We start from the raw sequence: 23219 nt of genomic DNA on the forward strand, positions 1-23219 counted from the left end.
ACAAATGTCAAACAACTTCTTTTTAAATTAATGGGATATGGTCATCACTGGCCAGACCAGCATTTAATATCCATTCCTAATTGCCCAGTGGGTCTGAGGTCACATGCAGGTCAGACCAGGTGAGAACAGTAGGGTGGGTTACTCTTTGGAGGGTCATTGTGGACTTGTTGGACCGAAGGGCCTGTTTCCACACTGTAGGGATTCTAATTCTAATTCTAAAAGGATATTAGTGAACCAGCTGGGCTTTTGCAACAATTGTCAGTGGTTATAAAGATTATTAAACTAGGTTGTTTTTGGCGAACTCAAATTGTGTCATTTGCACCAATGGGATTCAAACCCATGGCCCCAGAACTTTACTCTGGGGTTTTTAATTACTAGTCCGTGACATTATCACTGTGCCACATCAGTCCCATTTAACTTTTTTTTTGAAAACTGACATTGATAACAACTTTGCTTAACAAAAAAATCTCAAGGACACAGGACAAAGATGAGTATATGCAATTAAGTTCAGATCATTCATGATCTCATTGAATTAAGATTAGATTAGATTAGATTCCCTACAATGTGGAAACAGGCCCTTCAGCCCAACAAATCCACACCAACCCTCCGAAAAATAATCCACCCAAGATCCATCCCCCTGCCCTATATTTACCCCTGACTAATGCACCTAACACTATGGGCAATTTTACCATGACCAGTTCACCTAACCTGCACATCTTTGGACTGTGGGAGGAAACCTAAGGGGCTACAGAATAAAGTGCAACAGTAAACTTAAGTGCCAGGGTAATGAACTATTAATCACAGAATACCTACAGTGCAAGTAGAGGCCATTCAGCCGATCATTCTGTACCAGCCCTCCAACAAGCATCCAATCCAGACCCACCCACCAACTCTATCCCTACATCTTCACTTTTACCATGGCTAACCCACCGAGCCTGCACATTGCTGGACACTATGGGACAATTTAACATGACCAAATCCATTTAACCTACACACCTTTGGACTGTGGAAGGAAACCAGAGCACCCAGCAGAAACCCAAGCATACATGGACAGAATGGGCAAACTGCACACAGACAATTGCCCAAGGCTAGAGTCAAACCTGGGACCCTGGTGCTGTGCTGCAGCAGTACTAACCACTAGCCACTGTGCCACCCATGAGCACCACAGTGAAAGAGAAAGAAGTTCCCATCTGAATAACGTTTACTTATATTTTTAAAAATTAAATGAATGAACTTTTAATTTCACACTAAATAAGACCATCAATTACTTAAACATACGAAATAAGGAGAGTAATTCAGATGAACATTCTTCAATGGAAGGACATATTCTTTTCACCCCATCAATTATTTGCTTGACAGCTGCTTGTGGCTTGAAAGTTAATCATGTCGGTACACATTTTCTCAGAGCAAAACACAAGTTGCCTAATATCTACCAATCACTATTAGGTGGAATGCAAGAAACACTAGAAGAGGTGACCTTATAGAGGTTTACAAAATTATGAGGGGCATAGATAGGATAAATAGACAAAGTCTTTTCCCTGGGGTCGGGGAGTCCAGAACTAGAGGGCATAGGTTTAGGGTGAGATGGGAAAGATATAAAAGAGACCTAAGGGGCAACTTTTTCACGCAGAAGGTGGTACGTGTGTGGAATGAGCTGCCAGAGGATGTGGTGGAGGCTGGTACAATTGCAACATTTAAGAGGCATTTGGATGGGTATATGAATAAGAAGGAGTGATATGGGCCGGGTGCTGGCAGGCAGGACTCGATTGGGTTGGGATATCTGGTCGGCATGGACGAGTTGGACCAAAGGGTCTGTTTCCATGCTGTGCATCTCTATGACTATGACTCTATTTTGACTCTAAATATAAATTAATTTGAATTTAATACATTGAAGCCAAATCCAGTGTTCATTTCCACAAACTTCACATTGCATTTGAAGCAGCATTGCCAAGGTGGGGCAAAACGCAATGGGAATCAAAATGCAGTCCACATTTTTTTTGAAAAGTCATTTTTCTTGTTGATTTAAAAATACATAATACATAGCAATAGATTGATTTCGTATCCCACTTGTGGAACTGACCTTAATTACTCCATCCAACCACTCAATATATATTTAATTCCACACCTCATCATCTATGTGGTACATGCCTGCACATAACGGGTCTATGGTAACTAATTATCACCGACGTAAGTGTCAAATGTGGTATGCCTTTAAAAACTGATTTGGTTTAAATTATTATTGTTATAGAAACCGGTGATATAATTCCTGTTTTCAGTTATTCCGACACAGTCCAGATCTATTTTTCAGATGTTAATTCGATTTAAGCATAATTTTGTCTCAGATTCGATTGGAAAGAGCAACCACTGTAAATTCTAAATTGTCACGTTTTAAACACCCTCTTGTTGTGAAGTAAATGATTTAATGCCGCACTTCCAATATTCCAGTCAATGTGCTACATCGAGCTCAAACCACGCAACACAAAAACAAAGAATGAAAATAATATTAAACTTGACAATAGAGAAGTATAGAATATCCGATTTTTGCCCAAAAACGGGCATCTAAGCTCTAACGAAACCTAAATGTTACTTGCAGTTTTCAAAATATTGCAATATAACGTTATGAACGTAAATAGAACTTATAATGTCGTGCCTCCACGAGAAAATAAGCTGTATACAATCTTATTCCCAAAACTATTTGAAGCTGTAGCAGCCTGAGAGCAACAACATAGTCAAGGAACTGAACTCTGTCCCGACGATATTCGAGAAAATAAAACAATCAATTCATATTTTAAAGTCTCAAGACAAAATAAATATATATTTTTAAATAGACTTTTTTAAAAACTTCAAAGGGTTATCACTTAGTTGGATACGAGTCCCTAATCAGTACCTGAAAGCAAAGATGACCGCTTCTTAACTGATCATACACATCAAAAAGAACAGTAAATCCAAGAATACCCTCTGGTTATATCAAGGAGGGGGTGTTGTTTGACAGTACAAACAACAGATTGCCTTTTCAGAGTTTAAAAAAAAAGTTTGCCAGAGTTCCAGAAATGGTCTTTAACTTTGCAATCCGAAATCAAAGGCGCCAGCAGACTTCCCTTAAAACGTCTGGGAAAGAAAATATCCATTTCCAATGATATCTTCACACACACATATATATATATATATAAAGGGTGCCAGTATGGGAGTGTGCCACATTGCCGGCCGCTGGGTTAAGGACTGAGGGGGCCGACTCCCTGATTGCAGCTTCTCCCGCCGCCAGGATTCCCCCTCTCACACAGGCTTGGCTGAACAACTTCCAAAGTAATTCCTTCTTAAAAATAAAAGACTGTCACTATCACCAGCGGGTTCAAGGAGATAACAGATTCCAGCCTTACCTGAGCACAGGGATGACGGCTGATTAAGGAGGGGACTGGGGCAAGGTTGATGGTTTTTTTATGGTTTTGATCTGTTTTAATCTCTACATGGCACTTCTCTCCCTTTCTCTTCCCCTCTATGTTTTTTTTGAGCTGCCCACCAGCCGCTCAACACTCTCCGACTGAAAACACTGGCGCGCGCACTACCCGCAGCGTGCATTCAGAAGCGCGGACGCTGTCACGGACACGGCGCCGCAAAGGTGCGTGCACGTCACCAAGCCCACAAAGCGCGCGGGTCGGGTTTTTTTTCCCCCCTTAGCCTCGCCCCTCCTTCTCGGCCCAGACCCCGCTCCAACCTAGCCAGTCCCGCCCCTTACGACACAAATCGCCGCCGATCCCGCCTCCTCGCTGCCAGTCCCGGCCCGATCCTCACGAAACCCCGCCTCCTCGCTGCCAGTCCCGCCCCCTTCGTGTTGCGGTCCCGCCCTTCCATTGCTGACTCCTTACGTACCGCGGTCCCGCCCTTTCATTACCAGCCCCGCCCCATTTGACCCACTAGCCCGCCCCTTCGGTGTCAGCCCCGCCCCTTCAATGCAATTCTCTTCCCTCCGACCCTCAGCTCCGCCCCCCCTCGTAAAACTGCCACGCGCGATGTGGCAAAAATTCAAATCAGGCGTCCCGAGCCCGACGTTCTGAACTGTTATTCTTGGGGGGTGGGGTTGAGGGAGAGATTAAGGTCAAGTCTTACCAGACCATGGGGTTGCTCCCTCATTAGTGAGAGATGGCTGGAGGTGGTTTAACATGAGGATCACCATGCCTCAGGCTAGGACTAGGCTAAAAAGAGAGCACTTCACTGGTAACCTTAACTGGTACAGAGAATTAAACCCACGCCATTGGGTCTCACTAAATCACAAACACAAAGTTCAACTCATTTGAACCCCCTGAGGGAGGATACAATGGGGTGGGTGGATTTGGAGTTGAATAATGATCAGTTATTGAGGGGAGTTGACAATCTGGTGGTATTGTCATTGGATTAGTATTCCAGAGAAAAACCAAAAGAACTGCAGATGCTGGAATTCAGGAACAACGATCGATGCTTGGTCCATTACTTTTCATTATTTATATAAATGATTTGGATGTGAGCATAAGAGGTACAGTTAGTAAGTTTGCAGATGACACCAAAATTGGAGGTGTAGTGGACAAGGAAGAAGGTTACCTCAGATTACAACAGGATCTTGATCAGTTGACCAATGGGCTGAGAAGTGGCAGATGGAGTTTAATTCAGATAAATGTGAGGTGCTGCATTTTGGGAAAGTAAATCTTAGCAGGATTTAATGGTAAGATCCTAGGGAGTGTGGCTGAACAAAGAGACCTTGGAGTGCAGGTTCATAGTTCCTTGAAAGTAGAGTTGCAGGTAAGATATGATAGTGAAGAAGGCATTTGGTATGCTTTCCTTTATTGGTCAGAGTATTGAGTACAGGAGTTGGGGGGTCATGTTGCAGTCGTACAGGACATTGGTTAGGCCACTATTGGAATATTGTGTGCAATTCTGGTCTCTTTCCTATCGGAAAGATGTTGTGAAACTTGAACACGCTCAGAAAAGATTTACAAGGATGTTGCCAGGATTGGAGGATTTGAGCGAAAGGGAGAAGCTGACTGGGCTGGGGCTGATTTCTCTGGAGCGTCGGAGGCTGACGGGTGACCTTATAGAGGTTTATAAAATGATGAGGGACATGGATAGGATAAATAGACAAAGTCTTTTCCCTGGGGTGGGGGAGTCCACAACTCGAGGGTATAGATTTAGGGTGAGAGGGGAAAGATATAAAAGAGACCTAAAGGGCAATGTTTTCATGCAGAGGATGGTACTTGTGTGGAATGAGCTGCCAGTAGAAGTGGTGGAGGCTAGTACAATTGCAACATTTAAAAGGCGTCTGGATGGATATATAAATAAGAAGGGTTTGGAGGGATATGGGCTGGGTGCTGGCAGTTGGGACGAGATTGGGTTGGGAGATCTGGTCGGCATGGACAAGGTGGACTGAAGGGTCTGTTTCCATGCTGTACATGTCTTTGACTTTATGACTAAATTGCTGGATAAAACTCAGCCGGCGTGGCACCATCTGTGGAGAGAAATCAGAGTTAACGCTTGAAGTCCAGTGACGCTTCTACAGAACTGGATACTGGACCCGAAAGGTTAATTTCTGATTTCTCTCCATAATTTCTGAGCTTTTCCAGCAATTTCTGTTGTAGTATTAGAGACCTAAGTAATTCAGACCTGATTTCCAATTCCACCAAGCAAATGTTTGGAGTTTGAATCAAATCAAAAGCTACAAGTAAACGTCTAATGAAAACCATTGTCAGTGGTTCATTAATGCTGTTTAGGGAAGGAAACCTCACCTGGTCTGGCCACCATATGAAACTAACATAGCCATGTGGTTTACTCTTAACTTCCCTCTTAAATGGCCTGGTGACACTGTGAAGAAGGGTCACTGCACTCAAAACATTAAATCTATTTTCACGGCACAGATGATGCTAGACCTGCTGAGTTTTTCCAGCAATTTCTATTTTTGTTTTAGCAAGTCACCGAGTTGTATCAGCTGTTACAAAGGAAAAAGGAATGAAATCGGAAGGACCATCTGGCATTCACTAAGGCACCAAAACAACAGCAACAAAAACAGATTTATTAGACCTGCAAAGTTGCCCTGACCTATGGGGTCTAGTGTCAAAGTTGGGAGAGCTATCTCACAGATAAAGCCTGACATAATCTACTCATGGAATCATAACTTAAATGCAATGTCCCAAATTGCACCATCACCACCCTTAGCCATATCCTAACTCACTACCAGGACAGACTCAGCAGAACTGGCAGCACAGTGGTATACTGTTGAGAGCTGCCCTGGAAGCTATCCATATTGACTGTGGAACTCATGATGTCTCATGGCATCAAGTCAAGTATGGGCAAAGGAACCCTCTGCTGATTACCACACAGCACTTGCTTAGCAATAGCCTGCACACTGACACTCAGTTTGGATTCTACCAGAGCCAATCAGCTCCTGAACTCATTACAGCCTTAGTCTAAACATGGACAAAAGAGCTAAATTCGAGAAGTGAGGTGACAATGACTGCACTTGACATCAAGGCCACATTTGACTTGAGTGTGGCATCAAAGAAGAAAGAGGGTTGAGAGAAAATGTAAGAGAAGAATGAAGAATGAGAAGAATGTGAGGGGAGAAGATGGTGGTGGAAAATTTCATGTTTTGCTCTGAGAAAATGTATGTCTACATGATCAACTTTCAAGTCTTGAGCGGTTTTCAAGCAAATGGATTGATGGGGTAAAAAGAATATGCCATTCTATTGAAGGGCATCAGTTTGAAATATTTTACTTATTCAGTATCTTAGGTTATTCTGGATTTGGGAATATTTGAAGGGTAGAATGTGGATGAGAGAACATTCGGAGGGGAGAATGTGTTTGAAAACTGAGATGGAATGACCTTGAGTGGGGCAATATGGTGATGAGGCATTTAGAGGATAGCATGTGAGTAGGGGAATAATGGAGGGAAGAATGCCATACCCTGACTAACCAAGTGTTAAATGCAGTGAAGTATTGTGAATCTCACCCATGAGAAATTGCATAGTATAGAAATTGTCCCTATCCATTCAGCTCAGCTTGTCCATACTGGTATTCACACTCCACAGGAACCTCAAATCTTGCTTCATGTGGTCTTGTTATCATAAATTATTTCTTTCTCACTCATGTTTCTGTTTAGCTTCCCTTTAAATTAATCTATAATATTTACCTCAACTATCCCTTGTGATAGCATGTTTCACATTCTTACTACAATTAGATCAAGATGTTTCTCCTGATTTATTGAGAACCTACATATGGTAGAAATGATTCTGTTCAATTTTGAGTCTTCAGGAAGAAAAAATATATACTTATTTTAATACTTCGTTAATAATCTTAATAACTTGATATGGCATATCAGTGCAAATTGACAGTATCTTTGAATTTACTGAATTTATTACAGTCCTTAGTTCTGAGAATCAGTCACAGGGCCAGTTTTCAGTATAATTCCAGCATGACTAATACCTGATAACAGATGCCAATGTTTTTCATTGTATTCAGACTTTCCCGCTGGAATTGGTGACATACTTTAGAAGCAAAAAAGATGGAAACCCATTGGAAATAACAGATTTTTTTCTTGAATGTTCAATTTCTTTTCTCACACCCCATAAAAGTGACCATTGATTAATATATGGGAGTCTATCCTCCAAAGTGGTTGACCCTAGAAATCCAAACGAGGACTCAAAGAAACTTATGCAGTTAACCATGTCAAAGCTGAAGAAGAATACACCATCGTCATAGTAACAAAGAGAAAATCAATGACTTTATTTGGTTCATCAGAAACGTAGTTAGAGAGATTCATAAAAATATTTACAGTATAGATTTGCATAAAATTGCATCTCTTTTTCTTTAAACATTGAATTTCTTGCTAAGATTCATTGTACACAGATTAGGATGAGGACCAAAAACAAGCCTGGTACTGGTGTCTCAACATGTTTTCAGCATAAGAATGAAAGAAAAGCATTTTCTGGGTAATAACATGTGAAGATTAGCAAATTCTAAAACAAAGGCCTATAATGGAGGTACCCACATTTGTGCAACACTGAAACATCAATGCATCTGTACAAAGGTAATCACTATATCCAGATTATGCAACAGGCCTAAGAATATGTAAGATACTAATTAAAGAAAATTATCAACTTTGAAAACTAAATGAGAAAAATGACTGTTAATGTTTTAGATACATTTGGCATATATTTGAACAGTCTATTGTAACCTCTGATTTTACATTTTTTAATTACATTTTTCTTTAAGAAAGGAAATAAATACTTCATATATCATTTTTGACAATGTTAGGGTGTCCCAAAATATTGTACAGATAATCAATTACTTTTGAAGTGAGGTCACTGTTAAAAGGTGAGAATCACAGTGAGCAATTTGTGCACATTCAGTTGGACATTTCTGCGGCCAGGAAGGGAAAGCACATTGCTAGACACTGACAAAATATTTTGGCCATACTATAAAAGAGGATTCACTTGACAGATTTAGATTAAATTAAAGGGAAATCAGAGTTAAAAAGAGTTCTATTGAGCACAGGAGTTTTCTGATAGTCATTAATTTTAAATAATTTTTTGAAGGAAAGACTATTCATTTCAGATAACATTTTCATATTGCCATATCAGAAATTATAAATTAAAGTTGCTATGCAAAAATAAGTTCCTACTGTCCACAACAGACCAAGAAAATCCTGGATTTGAAGCCCATGATTGAGCTATCTGATTTCAGCAGATAAAACAAGTAGAACCAATGGTCTCAAAAATAAAACTTATACTCCAAAAACACCTGATGAAGGAGCAGCGCTTCGAAAGCTAATGCTTCCAAATAAACCCGTTTGACTATAACCTGGTGTTGTGTGTTTTTAACTTTGAGTTATCATGTCACCCCTGCTTGAACAGTTTACACAATCAAACTGGGTGGGGAATTCATGGAGGCAAACCAGCAGGGAGTTAGAATTCAGGCCAACTTTCAAAGAAGTCAGTTTGGGTTAAACAAACACTTCATGCTGTTTGGGTTTCTCCTGCTCCATTTTTCTTAAACAACTTCATAGGGAAAGACAAAAGCAGTAATGTCGTGGGAAAACCATCGTCTGCAAGCAACCTTCCAAGACACACACCATCCTGAGTTGGCCATATGTCAACATTCCTGGGTTGATGTTGTGGAATTTCCTACCAAACCTCATTATGGGAGCAACAGTTGAATAATAAAGTTTAGTGTTTCACATGAGCTCAGCGACTGTGCTTCTTCAAACACATAATAAGTGGAAATTTGAAGCTATATAACAATCTCCAAGCCACCATTTCAAATTACCATTCAGGTCAAAATATGTTGACACTTCTCTACAGCTACTGGGCATGTTTTCTTGATGTGTTTTTAGTTTGTCTCTCGCTAAGTACATCATAAAAGGTATTATTATAGAGTAGTAATAAAAATGTCCCGACTGTCGTGAAATTCTTTAGTAATTTTCCCTTAATTAATTTGTGAAAACATTGATTGAATATATGAGCTGTGAAACGGTTAAAATGCTTTTTCCTAATACACGATTTTACATTTTCTCCATATATATTGTTCATACACATATCTACATGTAAATCAATTAAAAAGTCAAGCGCTGCCCCCAAATTCTCCTCTCCCGGACCCTGTCGTGTATTTTGGACATGTAGTTTTCCAAACGCTTTCCCAAAGCTTTTAAACCTGGACTCTGCCTTTAGAGCAAACTACAACTCCCGAAAGTCTTAGCGGAGACCGAGCCGGTCTGGGGAGAGAGAGGAAAACACACCCGCTTACACAAAAGAATCCGGCGGCACTTTTGGGACCGTCACCTTTTTCCTTTTGAATTTTCCTTCTCCTGACTGAGTGTAAAACGATCAATTGGAACATAAGTGGGCGAAGTTTTTATTTAAGAGTGGTGGTGGATTTTCAAACGTTGAAAGTAGTTCCGTTCGCCCGTCCATCCTTCCCCCTCCATACGTTGCCATGGCGCGTGGCGTTTGGTCCGCCGTGGTCTTGGTGATGCGGTGCTGGAGGGATTGACGCCATTTTGTTCATTTGTGGAACCCCCCCTATAAGGAGCAGAGTGCAGCCAATAGTTGGAGCCCGGTTCTGTACCAGGTCAGTGTGAGGAAGCAAAGGGGGAATGGGCTACTGTGCATTGTCCAGCTTGCTGAATTGTAGTTGATGTTTTCGCCTTTTTGTTTATAAAAGAGCTCCCTCCACTTCAGAGGCTAGCAAGACAGGTTTTAAAGAAAAAAAAATACTAAACCACAGTGACACTAAGCCAGCCCCAGTCTTGTTAAGGTGCGAAGTAATTAGATTTGCGAATAGGTACAGTGCGCCTGGCAATTCTTCTCAGTGTGGGGTAGGCAGAAGTAAATCATGAAATATCAAGCAATAAACTTGAGGTTGGAAAGTGAACAGTTGTCAAACTTAACCTTCTCACCCCTCCAAAAAGCATGTGCTATTTTCATAAATGTAGGTTTATCTCATTGGTTATATTATCACACAAGTTTGTTACTTTATACCCCAGCAAAGTTGGATGGCTGCCATTCTTATCTGCTGCACACTACCCCCAAAATTACAGTTCTGGCAGTCTGGAAATGATGCCCTGTTGCATGCCGTTGGACATCCTGGATACCTGCTCTTGGATTGCAATTTCCATTAATTATAATTGTTGTCCATTGTGTGATTCCTGTACTGAAATAGAAGGTAGCTAAATGTAGACTGGCATTGTGCCTGCATCTGCACCAAATGTTTTCATTACTGGCTGAGTCAAAATGACAGCATTTTTGATTAAATTATTGTTTGGTATGTTAGCCAAATGTGGCTAGTTGATTTTTTAATAAATAAAAGATATAACTGATTATAACTTCATGTGGATTATGCATGTACACTTTTTCTTGTATGTTTGTTAACAAACAGTAAGACAGAAGTGCAACATGCAAATATTTGATTGTTGTGCTTTACTTCCTTGGTTACAAAATGGTGGTAAATGTTAAACTCAAAAGGCAATACATATAGGCAAATCTACTTCATTAAAAGTGAGTGCAATATATTACCTACTAAAGTTACTATTTGAAAACTGAAAGTTAATATAATAGTGAAAAAAAATTATGGAAGGTTTGAACAAGTTGATTAAAGGGTTTCTGCCATTTAGAGTGTTTGTGTGCAAGTTATTATTTGCAAACTTTGGGGGAAACAAAAGAAAGGAACTGTAGCAGTGTTTTTAAGCTGAAAGGTTGATCTTTTTGTTCTTTCATGGGATGTATGGGTCACTATCATAGGCAGCATTTGTTGCCCATCACTAGTTGTCCTTGATGTGACTGGTTTGCTAATGCCATTTCAGAGGCAACCATGTTGCTGTGGGTCTAGCATCACATGTAGGCTGTACCAGAAAGGATGGCAGATTTCCTTCCTTAAAAGCATTTAGTGAATCAAATGAGTTTTTGGAACAATTAATGATGGTTTCGTGGATGTCATTACTGAGACTAGTTTTCAGTTCCAGATTTTTAATTAAACTTAAATGGGATTTGAACCATTTGGATTTCAGATCCAAGGGCATTATACTATGCTACTATGGGGTCAGTTCAGTTGAGCTGGCTGGACGACTGGTTTGTGATGCAGTGTCACCAACACTGTGGCTTCAATTCCTGCACCAACTGGGGTTACCATGAAGGATTCTCCTTCTCAACTTCTGTCTTTGCCTGAGGTGTGGTGAACCTCAGGGTAAATGACCACCAGTTGTCCCTCTCTAATGAATGAGCAGCGCTATGGTCTGGTAAAACTATGGTGATTTTATCTTTATTTTCTTAAAGTGTTCAGAAGTAAGAAACCTCAATTAGTGACAAAGAGGAATAAGACAGATTCTTGTCAAAAAATGGGATTGAGATTTATTTGAAATTGTTTTATGGATAGGCGCATAATAGAGCAAAGGTGTTCTTCCTGAAATCTCTGATGCAAAATTAGCTCCCATGCCACTACTGCCCAGAAATAGAAATTTTAACAAAGGCTTATGATTATAGCCAACATTATTTTTAATTATCTATATGCTTTTACATTAATTATTTATTTTAAGCTGCTATCAAGAGCTTTTCCTTTGATTAGTTGAAGACTCTTTTTGCATGTACATTCTGTGAATCATACAGATTCAGTCCAAGTTAAATAACAGTGGATGACCAAAGAGACTTGGGATTTTAGGTGCATAGATCTTTAAAATATCATAAACAGGTGTAGAAAAAAATCAAGAAAGCTAATGGAATGTTGGCTTTTATATCTCATAGATAGATTATAGTGATATAGAGATTATGTTACAGTTATTAAAAAAAACCTGGTTACACTTCACTTGGAGTACTGTGGGCAGATCTGGGCACCACATCTTAGAAAGGATATAATGGCTTTGGAGGGAGTACATCATAGGTTTATAAGAATAATTCCTGGATTTCAGGGGTTAAATTATTGCATTGTCAGCTGAAACTTTTGCTAAAATCTCTAGAATTGGACTTGAACCCACAAACGTAATAAATTGAGGTTATAGCACTACCCGTTGCGCTGTTGTGTTGGGTGCATTGTTGCAAATAATAGCTTGTACTTGTGACGCTGATGTGGTAAACTCTGGCCACCTTCTAGCGCCTCTTGTTTCTGGTTCTTATTTAGATAATTTTTGAGAATCCTGAGACTGCAGATTACATTGTTGAAAATAAAAGAGGAAAGATCAAAGCGAGAGTGACATATCAGGACTGCACTAGCTTCTGGATCTTAACACAGTGCTTAATATGCCTGCTATATTTGTCTGCTCACAAAATGTTGCTTTGTTCACTTTTGTCCTATATCACAGATTTCCCTCAGGTTTCATTGTGTGAGTAGATGTTATTGATATTTTCATATTTTTCTTACTTTTTACAACTGTTGAGAAGTTAATCCTTGTACCCCATTGAAATTGCAGTACTGATTTTGCAGGCTGTGTTGTAATATAAAATTAGACTCTAGTGATTCCAGAAGGCAGGATCAACACCTAGCCTGTGGTTTTAATTTCCTGCATCTCAAAGTAAAATGCTGACCATAATAGAAGTTGCCACAACCACCATTTTCTGCTGTTTTATCTTGTCTAAAGTTGAAATTCTCCAGGGGATAGTTCTGATGTGTGGCATTTTTTATGGATGCATTACTACAGAATCCCAGGAACCCATGCCATGCCTGACCTTCAAGCCCTTGCTACTCTCAGCATGAGTGCTCAAAAAAATGAAAGCACAAGAAGAAAAATTATGATTTACAAGAATGGATGAACCAAACAGATGCAACTTAACCCAATTAATTTACAGATTCAACAATCTATTGATTTATTTGCACATTGAGTTTCTATTTAAAAAAGGTCTAGAGTTTGGGCTGAGTGCCAATATATTGTCTAACTGAATGAACAGCAGCTCAGTCACATCGCATTTCTGAGTAATGAGTGTGAGCTGCCCAACTAACAGACCAATACCACATTTCATTTTTTTCGAAGAGTAGTGCTAAACAAAGTCCTCTTTCAAAAATCATTCATGGTCCTTTGAACTTTCTTATACCCTTTTCACTGTGTCCTGACTAGCCATAAATAAACAAAAAATATAGAGGGTGTTTTTTTCATAAGGGCTTCAAAACTGTGTAAGTGGCTCAGCCAGCTTTCACAATAAATAGTGTAAGCGTGGAAGATCCTCAGATTAACCTCTATGTCCAAAGAGACTTGGAATTTCAGGTGCATAGATCTTTAAAATATCGTGAACAGATGTGGAAAATAATCAAGAAAGCTAATGGAATGCCGGCTTTTCTATCTAGCAGATAGACTATAGTGATATAGAGATTATGTTATAGTTATAAAAAACACTGGTTACACTTCACTTGGAGTACTGTGAGCAGATCTGGGGGCACCACATCTCAGAAAGGATTTCAATCATTTGATCACAGCTGCAAAAGCTATAGGTGTGCAATAGTTGGTAATTTATGTAACAGGATCCATTCTTGGTCACTAATTTGCAGAAAATGCATGCATGAATCTTGATTAAGAATTATATCTGCTATATATAAAAGCCAGCATTCCATTAGCTTTCTTGAAACCAACATGGTCATTCCAAAAGATGAGAGACTTAACAAACAATCCAGGTCTTTTTCAATATATAATTTCAGTTACATCACACTGTAATCTTTTGCTATAAGTTCTTTCTTACAATCTTATAATCCACAACCACCTGATGAAGGAGCAGCGCTTCGAAAGCTAGTGCTTCAAAATAAACCTATTGGATTATAACCTGGTGTTGTGTGATTTTTAACTTTGTACACCCCAGTCCAACACCGGCATCTCCAAATCAAGTCCTGATGCTCTCTGGTCAGCTAACCTGCAAACATTTGTAATCTTCCCTTATGGCAGACACCATGTACCTGGCCCTACACGCATCCCTGGAACATCTGGACAACAATGATACCTACAACAGGCTTCTACTTATCGACTACAGCTCCAACTTCAACACCATAATTCCAAACATCTCCAAACTCCAGGAACTAGATTACTGCTCTCCCATATGTAACTGGATTCTCAACTTCCTGACCAACAGATTGCCGTCAGTATGGATAGGTGACAACAACACATCCATGATAATCCTCAACACCTGTGCCCAGTAAGGCTGTGTACTCAGCCCCCTACAATGCCCCTTATACACTCAATTGGCCAAATTCGACACCATCTCCATTTACAAGTTTGGAAACGACACCACAGTAGAAAGTCAGATCTCAAACAACAGCAAGATGGAGTACAAGAAGAGGAAGATAGGGTGCTTAATGGCATGGTGTAAAGATAAGAATCAGCAAAATGAAGGAGTTGGTCTTTCACTCAAGAAGTGGAGTGGAGGACACGCACCTGTCTGCATCAATGGTGTTGAGGTGGAGAGGGTCGAAAGCACCAAGTTCCTGGGAGTGACAATCACCAACAGTCTGTCTTGGGCTACCTACCTTGACACTACGGTCAAGAAAGCACATGCAATGCCTCTACTTCTTTAGGAGGCAAAGGAAATCCAGTGTGTCCATAAAGTATTACAAATTTTTATGGATGCAATGTTAGAAAGCATCCTATCTGGGTGCGTCACAATGTGCTCTTCCCGAGACTGAAAGACATTACAGAGACTTGTGAACGCAGCCCAGTTCATCACACAACCAGCCTCTCATCCACTGACTTCTATACTTCCTGCTGCCTCTAAAAAACAACCAAAATAATCAAAGTCCTGTCTCACCGCTTTATATGCTCTTCCACCCTCTTTCACAGGCAGAAGATATAAAGATTTGTATACACGTACAAACAGATTGAAGAAAAGCTTCTTTACCGTTGTTATCAGACTTCTGAATGAACTTTTTAAATGTTAATGTTAATTTCTCTCTTAGCAGCTGTAACACTGTACCTTGTGCTCTGTTCTGTTACCCTGACGCACTTGTATAGATTAGATTAGATTCCCTACAGTATGGAAACAGGCCCTTCTGCCCAAAAAGTCCACATCGACCCTCAGAAGAGTGACCCACCCAGACCCATTTCTCGCTGACTAATGCACCTAACACTATGGGCAATTTGGCATGGCCAGTTCACCTGACCTGCACATCTTTGAACTGTGGAAGGAAACTGGAGCACCTGGAGGAAACCCATGCAGACCCAGGGAGAATGTGCAGATTCCACAAAAACAGTCGTCCAAGGCTGAAAGCGAATCTGGGACCCTGGTACTGTGAGGCAGCAGTGCTAACCACCGTGCCACCCCATGTAGTACAATCTCCTGTAAAACAACACTTTTCACTGTACCCTCGGTACACATGACCATAATAAATCAAATCAAAATTGAAAAATAAGCATGGTACAATATCAAAATTGCCTTTATCTACTGTATATCAGCTTGAGTCCTGAAAAAGAGTCACACCTGAAATGTTGACTTCTCCACTTTCTGATGCTTCCTGGCTTGCTGTGTTCTTCCAGCCTCCTGCTTATCTATCTGAGTCAACTACCTTAGCACACCTTATTTGTGCAGTGGCTCTGATCTCTGAGAGATGACTTTAAAGGTTGTCAAAACTTTTAAAATATGTTCTGAATTTCTGCAGCTCTTTTGACACTATAGCACTAAACCTCTAATTTGACTTTTGTGAAAGATATTTTGTCTTCATTCTATTTCTACCAACGGGCTGTTTTTTTAAATAAATATTTTTATTAAGAAAAGATTTTAAGTTTTTTACAAAATTACAAAACTAGTACAAATTAGTATGACCACTGTACAATATAATAACACTGTCAGGCTGTTTAAAGTGAGAATCTTGATGAACTGTACCTCTTTCTGAAATCAGTGTTTCTCTTCATACAGAAACAAAAGTATATGTAGCAGTCATCTTCCATATCAAATTTGAATTAAAGAACAGCAAATTGCCAGGTCATTTAGAGTATCTAAGGTGTGGGGTGGGGAGGCCAAAGTATTCTGCGAACTAAGTTAAAAGCTGAGTTGTCCGGAGACAAAGGGGACAATTTGAAGGATTAGATTTAATGAAAAAACGACTGAAGAAAAATAAAGAGACTTGTGATGAAAGAAACAAAATAGTCACTCAGAGGAACTCAGAAAAATCTTCCATGTGACCAGAGACATTCCTGACATAGATTTGAAAATATCTTTGCACTTTTCGCCCAAAGCCTATTATCATGAGTTGATTGTCTGATATAATGGACTAATTATAAAATGCCCAGAAAACAATTGCAACGTAGGTGTTTTCAAATGCAGCTTCACTCTTTATTCCAACCAGCTGGTAATTATTATTGGGTAGTTCAGCCAACATAGTGCACCATGTATTATAAAGTTTTACCAGACTGTAGATTGTGCACATTTGGAGTCTACTGGGTTTTTAATAGAAGAACTTAGAACCCTTTGAGTACTAAAACTAGAATTTAAGTGAATTACAGAATAATAGGCATAGCCTGGTTGGAATAAAGAGTGAAGCTGCATTTGAAAACACCTACATTGCAATTGCTTTCTGGACATTTTATAATTAGTCCACTATATCAATCACTTTATGATAATAGGCTTTGGAGGAGAAATGCAAAGATAATAAACTGGCAAGGAGCATAACGTAAGACTTCAGGTCCTTCAATTTTCTTTGTTAGATTATCTCTTGACTGGGCTCACTGAGTGCTAACAGTAATCCAGTGTCTTCTTGGGAGAGGATAATTGGCCAATATCAGCAAGTGATTTGATCACAGAGGTTTCATAACCAAGACTATCATGTTTTCTCCTTTTATTTATCCAAACAAATGTCCAGTGTGCAGTTTTACTCTCAAGCTCTAAGTGAGCACTTGAATGCATAATTGAGGCTGATATTTCACTGCAATAGTGGTAGAATAGTGTCTTTTAGTGAGGTGATGTTTTTGAATTAGACGTGAAACCAAGACCACCTTTAACCTTGCGGGTGTGTCTGAAACCTCCCATTGTCAGTTTAATAAAAGTTATGAGGCATTCCTGGAATCTGTTACTGGGGACAGAATGAATGTGTACTTAGTATGAGCTGATCAGTTCAAATTAATTTGTGAAAAGCAGGCCATGCCTGACAAATCAATTTGAATATTTTGAGACAGTAGGTGTTTTGGTGGATGGGAAACAGGATGTGGGTGCTCTCCTTTCAATATTATCTATATGAACTTACCCAGAATATAAATTGTAATATTTCTGTGCCAAGGTTCATCCCTAAGAGAATACAATCAAAAACTCCTCAATTGGTAATTTATTTTATTGTTTTTGTAGCACCTTGCTGTGTACATTTGGACATAGCATTGTCTAAACAAGTGACTACACTTCAAAAGTAACTACTTGACAGCAAATGTTTTGGGGTATGATAGACTTTGCATGGACATAAATTTGCTTTTTCCTCCCTCTTCACTTCCCTATCTAATTGCACTATTTACAGTGATTGTATTCCTCATTCTACTGCTTGAGGTCGAGGACATTGGTCCAGAGGGGAAGGCAACAAGGAAGGAGGTGGCACTGAGTCGCCCTGGTGCCTGTTTATTTCTGATTCTTGTTTTTGAAAAATGTATCAAACATAATTTAGAAATAATATTTGTAGTTTACTGTTTTCTGGTCACCAGAATTCAGGTACACAGTTAAAAATCACCAGGTTAGAGTCCAATAGGTTTATTTTGAAGCACTAGTTTGTGGAGCGTTGCTCCTTCAGGTGGTTGTGGAGTATAAGATCGTAAGACACAGAATTTATAGCAAAAGTTTACAGTGTGATGCAACTGAAATTATAATATTGAAAAAGACCTGGATTGTTTGTTAAGTCTCTCATCTTTTAGAATGACCATGTTAGTTTCAGTTCTTTCATATGTAAATCCCAGAACTTTAAAAAATGTTACATTCTCAAGTGAACTTTAACAATAAGTGCCATGTCAGCCCAGATAATGCCCTATGTGAGCCTGTCTGTGCCCCAATGTTCAGACTGATTCTATTTCAAAAAAGGGTTTTTCAGAATCATGCAGTTTTTGAGCAAAATAAAATATAATTCTGCAAATACAAATTCACCCCACAGACTTACATCTGGGTGTGTGTTGGGGGGAGGAGCATTATGAGTGATTCTGTGATAGTGTATGTGTGTGAGTGTAAAGGGATATAAGTCTGTGAGAGGGTGTGAATGTGGGTGTGTATGTGTGAACGTATGAGAGAGAGCTTGTGTGTGAGTGAGGGTCTGTGTGAGTGTGTAGTGCAGTGGGGTCACCTGTAGTGTGACAGGAACCCAAAATCCCATTTGGGGCCATCCCATTACATTTTGCTCAAAAACTGCCTGAATCCATTTAAGATTCTGTAAAACTCTTTTTTTAGAAATAGAATCTGTCTGAACTTTGGGGCACAGACAGCCTCACACAGGGCATCTCATACCTTCAATGCATTACCTGGGCCGACATGGCACCTATTGTTAAAGTTCACTTGAGAATGTAACTTTAAAAAATGTTCTGGGATTTACATATGAAAGAACTGAAACCAACATGGTCATTCTAAAAAATGAAAGGCTTCACAAACAATTCAGGTCTTTTTCAATATATAATTTCAGTTGTGTCACACTAAACTTTTGCTATAAATTCTGTGTCTTATGATCTTATACTCCACAACCACCTGATGAAGGAGCAGCGCTCCAAAAGCTAGTGCTTCCAAATAAAACTGTTGGACTATAACCTGGTGTTGTGTGATTTTTAACTTTGTACACCCCAGTCCAAAACCAGGACCTCCAAATCAAGAGTTCAGGCAATTATCCTAATCTTCCAAACCTGCTTGTTTTACATTGATTGTAGTTTCTGATCATTTCAATAACATTGAAAAGCCAATTCAATTCAATTAGTTTCCCATTGGGTGGTTTGGGTAAAAATCACTCTAGTATTAAACCCCAGTCTTAATAGTATGTTCATTGAGCTACAGTTTGCTTAAAATATGTCATGCATGTTCTTCTAAATACCATTACTCTGTAAACTAATAAAGAGTACAGTAAATTATTAATATTTCATAAGATCCCAGCATCCCTGAAGGAGAAATAGTTCTTGTTCTGCTTTGCTAATTTGCTTTGTGATTGATGGGCAGTCTTATTCTTGAGTGCTGTGCAATATGAGTTGAAAGTATAATTAGGTTTGTCTGCCAGAAAGTAGCAAAAAGCTGCAGTTAACATTTTTAAAATCATTTTTATACTTCCTCCTCCTTGTCTTGAAGCTGCTGAACCATAGTCAGGTGTGACTCCATAGGTTCTAAGAAACAGTCATTCAACCTGAAACATTAACTCTGATTTCTGTCCACAGATGTTGCCAGACCTGCTGAGCTTTTCCAGTAATTTTTGTTTTTGTGATTCCATAGGCACCAGCCCTTCTTTGGCATCTAACCTAAGGTTCCTGATTACTTCCCACCAATGCCTAGTTGAAGTGCAGCATTTTGGGCAAGACCTAAGGATATGGTTTGGCTTGACTGGGTGTATGCTTCAGTCAAATAGCCCACTCCCACTCACTATCTTGCATCATCCATGAATAATGGCCAATTTGATCACTTAGAGTAGCACTATACTAAATAATTATTAAATAAACTTGTCAGTGCACTACAATTGTTGCAACTTCCAATAACAGATCTTCTAAAATGTGGCCATTTTAAATTTAATATTTTCTCCAAGTGATTTATTTAATGACCACTTTATGAAGGCCCAAAGTTCAGTACCTGAACTGCACTGAGCTGATGAACTTACCAAGGGAGCAGATGGGATTTAATTGGTTTCTGCACTTGGCTTCTGGATCAGTCCTGAGGGTGATCTGGCCATGTGTTTCTGGTTGGCCAATATATCCACTGCCAGGAAGCCCCTTTTATGTATGTAGATGAAAAATTGGTTATGATGAAGCCCTGCAGTTGATTAGCTTGCTGACATTCAGTGTGAAATATTGAACAGTTGGGTGAGATGCTGGAATAGCTGGCATAACTGGAGCAGAATCCAAGGAAGAGATATGACTTTGAGAAGAAACAGTATGCTGAACTGTATTTGCTGTTCACAATGTAGTCTGGATAGATCAAACATAGATTGGGTGGCAGCTTTGCAGAATGTCTCCATTCAATTCACAGGCACGATCTGAGCTTCCAGTGACCTACCACTTCTAGTTCTCTTGTTTGAGAGTCTGTCGGTGGAAAAGGATAGTGGGTCAGGCAGCATCCGAGGAGCAGGAAAATTGACTTTTCAGGCTGGAGACTTTTGCTTTCACATTGATATCTCAGTCCTCAGCATGCTGTAGTGTTCCACTGAAGCTCAATGTAAACTTGAGCAACACCTCATTTTCAGGTTAGAAACTTTACTGCCTTCTGGACTTGACATTAACAAACAACAATTTCAGACTGCAATCTCTGCTCCCCTATTTTGTATCTTTTTCTTCACATATGTCGGTCTTAAATTTATTTTCCCCATGGTCTTGCTTTCAGAAAATAGCTGTTTGTTATTCTCCCATTTACAGCTCTGGATCCATTTTGTTTTTATTTCGTTTTTGTCCCATTCCCACTCCCTTTGATTCTGCTCTAGCAGTTCTTTTGTCATATAATGTCAGCTGTCTTGCATCCTTTCACAAACCTTCCTTTTGTTATTTGTGCAACTTCACCCATTTTATTTACTTAAAAACTATTATGTTTCTAACTTTACCAAAACTCTGTGTGGCAGAGAATCACCAACTCCCTGACATTTCCTCTTTCCTCTCTTTGGATCCTGATCCCAACACCGACCATTATTTCCAGGATTCTCATTGACCTCATCTCCACAAACCTTCTCTACAGCTTCCCATGTACTTTCCCCCTCTTATTTTCTGCACAAACCTCCAAAGCATTTGTACTGTGAAAGGCATCAGCATGCCAACCATTGCATCGACCCTTGGAGCAAAGGTGTGGCGACATAGCTTGGAGGGAACTTTGCTTCCCATCTCATACTCCCTGAATGCTGAAACATCCAGGTTCTTCGTTCCACAGACAGATTTGTCCTGGTGGACCCATTGTTTCAGCCCATTCCTGCCCCACTTAATTTCTTTCTTCTTATCTTAAATCTTCTTTGTTCTGGCCACCTCCATTGAAGACTCTTCTTACCTTATCATTTCAACTGTTCCCAGTATGTTAACTCTCAGTTGCTGCCAGATGTGCTAAGTTTCTCCAGCACCTTTTGGCTTTTATTTTGGGCATTTAACTTTTCCTAAGTTTGTTGAATGCTCACAACCTGGAATGTTAACACCACTTCTTTGTCCATTGATGCTGCCAAACCTGCTAAGCATTATCATTGTTGACCATTTGGGCTGAATGGCTTATTTCTTGTATGTGTTTCCCTCCCATTCATATAAATCAATTTCAGTGTCACAGCTGTTGAAAATGTGTGGTTCAGTAACATTTCAGTTCAGATTGTGGATGCTGGAGCCCACTGTGCATTGCCAGCTAACTAAAGAAATATTTGCAGTTGAAATGGCATAAAACCAGTCGTGAAAGCACCTGTGTGTTTTTATATAAATGACACACAGACATACATTTCAGGGGTTTGATGCATCCCATTGGGGTGGAAGATTGAGATGTAATTCATTCTTTGCTGTCTTCGCATCCGACCCCCTTTGCGTAACTGTTTGTCACTAAATTTTCTGTGAAATCCTGACTGTGTTAATCGTTTAAGGACTGTGAAATTCTTTTAAATGGTGTCAATATCCTGATTTTTGATTTGGAAACTGTAATTGCCACTGCGTGCAGACTGATGTCTCACCTATAGTAATCTTAGGCCTTACCGCCCACATTTTCACCATCCCCCCAAAAAATTGAAGTACCACATATATCTTGTTAGTCATTAAAATCAATATTGCTAATTTCATCTTGCAATTTGCAATGATAATGTTGTTAATGAGTCTTGTGTATAAGGTAACTAATCTTCTGTTAATCTGCCAACCATCTAATTATTGTGGGTGTTGATGATCACATCAGACATTGAGCAGATGGCTTAGGTTTGATGTACTCTGGTATGTTGTAACAATATGGCATCTTTCCATCTCCCGAGAGTGTAAGTTGACCACCTTTGAATCACTCTGATGCTCAAAAGCCAAGGTTCCTAAAATCCGTCCTTATTTTGCTTTGTGTCTCCTCTGTTTCTCACTGCTCCCTCTCAGCTTAATAAGTGTGAATTACTCAACATAAGCTCTCATCACAGAGCACCTGTTCACTGATGCTACAAGTTCTTGGTAAATACTTAACAACCATAAATAGGACTACCATGCATTCTAGTGAGGTGAGCCAGAAAAACCAGCTCATTCTTTACTCCTCCTGCTATATTGAATCTACATCAGTATCAAAATCTTTTGCCCTGTTCAATCTCCTTGAGGCCATTCTCTTGTATTTTTAACTAGTTTCAGGTATAGTTATTCAACCTTTTAGCCATGGTTACCTAGCATGGAATATTGTGGTTGCAAAAACTATGTGTCTATAGTATAAACCCTTTAGATTTTCAACTAAAAGGAGAATAATTGATTCATCAGGGAAAATTTTGAAACAATATAAACTCATATTACTTTGGAATGTGAGATATCATTACAACAGTCTGTTTAATGTTTGGAATTACTGCCTTGAATTCATTTTTTATTTTGCAATTTCTTTTCACCTCTGCTAAAGGTGCTGTTTACTAGTGGTTAGGTATCCAATAATTGGGAATGATTATGAATGTGGGGCAGTTATTTGACTGCGGAGAGG

At 39.5% G+C, this 23219-nt stretch overlaps 2 protein-coding genes across 11 annotated transcripts in view; one reads left to right on the forward strand and one right to left on the reverse strand.

Annotated features, from left to right (window-relative positions):
• peak1 (pseudopodium-enriched atypical kinase 1) overlaps nucleotides 1-3643 on the reverse strand; it is a 183917-nt gene extending 180274 nt beyond the window's left edge. For all 5 annotated transcript variants that reach the window (XM_043680402.2, XM_043680398.2, XM_043680403.2 and 2 more), the window contains exon 1: nucleotides 3378-3643. The gene's annotated coding sequence lies outside the window, so the exon portion shown is untranslated. The remainder of the gene's footprint in view (nucleotides 1-3377) is intronic.
• A 6309-nt stretch (nucleotides 3644-9952) lies between these two features.
• The window catches only part of hmg20a (high mobility group 20A), a 48314-nt gene continuing 35047 nt past the window's right edge, over nucleotides 9953-23219 (forward strand). For all 6 annotated transcript variants that reach the window (XM_043680412.2, XM_043680409.2, XM_087982184.1 and 3 more), the window contains exon 1: nucleotides 9953-10086. The gene's annotated coding sequence lies outside the window, so the exon portion shown is untranslated. The remainder of the gene's footprint in view (nucleotides 10087-23219) is intronic.

The sequence above is a fragment of the Chiloscyllium plagiosum genome, unplaced genomic scaffold (assembly GCF_037043375.1).
Source record: "Chiloscyllium plagiosum isolate Xiang-an unplaced genomic scaffold, Cpla_swu_hap1 HiC_scaffold_42, whole genome shotgun sequence".
In the NCBI taxonomy this organism is placed as follows: Eukaryota; Metazoa; Chordata; class Chondrichthyes; order Orectolobiformes; family Hemiscylliidae; genus Chiloscyllium; species Chiloscyllium plagiosum.